This window comes from Falco biarmicus, chromosome 7, assembly GCF_023638135.1.
Source record: "Falco biarmicus isolate bFalBia1 chromosome 7, bFalBia1.pri, whole genome shotgun sequence".
In the NCBI taxonomy this organism is placed as follows: Eukaryota; Metazoa; Chordata; class Aves; order Falconiformes; family Falconidae; genus Falco; species Falco biarmicus.
In genome coordinates this window covers 56,506,082-56,509,541 of record NC_079294.1, presented here as the reverse complement: position 1 = coordinate 56,509,541, position 3,460 = coordinate 56,506,082, and the positions used below count along the sequence as shown (strand labels likewise).

General features: G+C 65.1%; 1 long non-coding RNA gene across 1 annotated transcript in view; it reads right to left on the bottom strand.

Moving 5' to 3' along the window:
* Positions 1–2,237: 2,237 nt before the first annotated feature.
* LOC130153144 (uncharacterized) overlaps positions 2,238–3,460 on the bottom strand; it is a 121,372-nt gene continuing 120,149 nt past the window's right edge. The window contains exon 4 of the long non-coding RNA XR_008823237.1: positions 2,238–2,539. This is a non-coding gene — a long non-coding RNA (uncharacterized LOC130153144). The remainder of the gene's footprint in view (positions 2,540–3,460) is intronic.

Sequence of the window (3,460 nt, the reverse complement as noted above, 5' to 3'; positions counted from 1 at the left end):
CGCCGGCCCGGCGCATGCGCGCGGCGCCCCCGCACCGCCCCCGCACCGCCCGCCCCCCGCCCCCCGTGACGTCACCGCCCCTATTAAGGAGGTGAGCCCCGCGCGGCAGCGCCCAGAGTTGGTGGTGCTGCGCTGTCCCGCGCCGCCACCCCGGGCCCTAGCGCCCCCCTCACCCCCCACCCCCCGCACCGAATGCCCACGGGCCCTAGCGCCCACCTCACCCCCCCACCCACCCACCCACCCACCCACCCACTCACACACGTTGCCGCCGGGCACAAAGGGCCGGGCCCGCACCCCGCCTCCACCGGGCGGCTCAAGGGTATTGGGGCCGCCCGCCCCGCCCCTTCGGTGACTCCACGTTTTCCGTGAGCGCGGAGCCTCCTCACCCTCACCTCACCGTGAGCTTCCGGGGCTGAGACCGCCCTGCCCGGGGGCGCCCGCGGGCCGTGCCCGCCGTGTGCCCCGCACCCCGCGCCGTGTCCCGCACGCCCACCGGCCCGGGGATCGCTCCCCTGCGCTCCCCTGCAGGGAAACTTCCCGTTACCTGGCCTGGGCACAGGAGCCGGGAGCCCCGCGGCGCTGCGTCCCGGGTCCAGCCGGGGTACCCCCTGCGCCTCAGCTCTCGTCCCCCCCCACCCCCTCAAGCTGTCGTCCCGTTGTCGTGTGTGTCGTTCCACCCTCACCCCCCCCGTCGCCGCCCGAGATCCCGCTGGGTCCAACCAGGCAAAGCGATGGGGAGGGACCCCCCCTCCAGCCCCCGCCGGGGACGCCGAGCGGCCCGGGGCCAGTGCCCGGCGGTGCAAGGCGAGCATATGCCCCGAAGAGCCCAGCAGCCGGACGTGCCTCTGGTTTTCTTTTATTTTTTTTCCCCCAAAAGAAAGAGGAGGAGAAAGAAAAAGCAAGCCCACCCGCCAGCCCCCCTCGTTAGCTAAGGTGCCTTTATGCTGGAAGAAAGGGCAGATGTGCCTATTGTTCGCCCATTAACAATAACGAACCACGCCGGGCAGAGTGCAGCGTGTGCGCGGAGCCGAGCGGCGGGAGGGACGGGGCTCGCCGCGGGAGAGCGGCGGGGCCGCCGCCGGGAGCACCGGGCGGGCAGCGCACAAAGGCCGCCCCGGCCGCCGCCGCTTCCCCCCGCTCCGCCGTCGGGGCCCGCGGGAGCTCCAGCGCGCCCTGCGGAGCCGTCTGGGCCCCTCGCCCCGGCGAGGCCCGGGGACAGCAAGCAGGTCCCTGCGCGGCGGGGCTCGCCCCGGAGGCCGGGCGTCTTTGGCATGGAGAGGGAGACAGGGCTGGAGCACCTGCCCCGGCCGAGCCGCCGCCGGTGGGACGCGGAGCGAGAGCACACCGTTCCCCTGCGCGGCTCCCCGGCGCGACCCGTGCCGAGCCGGTAACGGGGGTCCGTCACCCTTCCTTCGCTTCGCCTAAAGCTCTGAGGGGCCTTCCCTGCTGGGAGCCCGGAGCCCGCTGCTAGCGGGCCACCAGCCCCACGGGGAATGCGGGCTGCAGGAGCAGCGGCTGTAACGGGTCCTGGGGGGAGAGTCAGCCTGGGAGCCAGCTGAAATTAAACCCCGGGGTTATTTCTCGGGGAGCTGTTTCCCACACTTCACGGCCAAGGCCTGCGGAGGTTCCCCCCCGTGCGAGGGCTAGCGCACCGCCCGGGAGCCCCGGGGGCCTCGCTGCTTCATCGGCTCCGCTCGGCTCCGCTCCTGGAGCTGGAAGTCCCGCGGTAGCGCCTGAAACGGGGGGCGCGGAGGGGCTTGGGCTGGGAGCCCCGCCGTCGGAGCCCGGCCTCACTCCGCTCCTGCCCTGGAGTGTGTCCACGCGTGTCCTCCCCACGGGATGCGAGTGGTGGTGTCGTGCCCGTCGTCCCGCACCCCCGCCCCGCAGCCGCCCGCAGTGAGCCCCGCAGGTGAGCGGGCGACCACCCACTGCCCGCCTCTCGCCCAGGCACGGCCGTACGTCGCGGTCCCCCGTGGGGTGCTCACGGAGGACCGTGCCCTGGGAGACCGGCGTGGGGGCCGCTGTCCGGGACCGGCCATGTACGTGTGCGTGGCTGCGTGTGCGCAGCCTGTGCGGGTGTGTGTGCGGTCGGTCAGCCAGAAACAGCCCCAGACGTAGGGCAAACTGGCAGGAAACTTCTAAAATCACAGCTATGTACTAAACATGTTGGGTGGACGGCCCTAGAAGCGAGCATCGTGAGCTTTTTTTCTCTATAAAATCAGAATTTCCACGGCGGGTTTATCTGTTTTCTGCAATTAATACACACACACACACACGTACGTATTTGTAAGATTTCAGAGCCGTAGAACCGCGTCTCCCAAAGACATCCGTTGCTCTCCTCCGTTCATTTTCCCTGGGTGCACGAAGCTCCTCAGTATTTTATTTTGCGCTAAAAAATGCGTACAGATCCCGCACAGTTCCTACCTCCCCGGTCACTCCTCCACCCCTAAACGCTTCCACATCTCTCTGAATTTTTGTTACATTAACGTTAGCAGTGTCTCCATTTCTTACAGCGAGGGACAGCTGGGGAAAGGTGCATCTGCGAATGAAGAAAAAAGAGACCCGAAACCTCATCAATGATCTCAGGAAATGTTTAGGATAAAATAAAACAAAATTATCGGCTGTGATTGTTTCCCAGGCCAACGCCAGTGGTGCCACGGATCTAATCGAAACGTTGTCATCTTCTTCATTATCAGTATCTGTTACAATTTACAGTGTAATTAAAAATATTTTATCTCCACGCGTTTAGCGATTGGTTACCAAAGCAAACATCATAGCGAATACAAGTTATTCCCCCGAGTTTGTAGGAAATTACAGCATCAAATTTTTCTTCAAGAAAGGAGGGTAAAGCCAACCCTGCACAATTTGGAGAGTCCTGTGACATGCCGGCCTCTGTCGGGGTTCAATCTCGAACCTTAGAAAAGAACGGCCGTAGCTTCGCACCCACCTCCCCCCAGTCCTACGCGCAGCTTTTTTTTTTTAATTTTTTCCCCGTTACTTTCTGGGGGCATCCCCACGATGAAGCGGCCCTGGTGAGCAAAAGCCGCCAGTGCGGAGGACAGCGCAGGATCGACGGGCCGCGGTTCCCCGACGGCGCCCGGGCCCGGCTCGGCCGCAGGGTGCCCCGGGACCCCCCGACGGGCTCGCAGGGGCCCGGGCCCGGGAGGCCGCACACCGCCCCTGCTGCCGGCCGTCGGGGGTGCCCGGCCGTGGGCTCCCCTCGGCGCGGACCCCGGCACGGTCCCCCCGCGGAGCCTCCCGCCCCGCCGGCGGAGGGGGGAGCGCCGGGGAGATCATTTCGGTGCGCTAATCAATTACTGCTTGTGCAGTCAAGTACCATATATTTAACAGAATAATCGTTACCGCCCTTAAGTCTTTATTTGATCAGCAGATACTCGGAGCGGACTTAAAACGCAACTTTGCTTGTTTGAATTGCGTTGCGTGTGTGTGCTTTTTAAAT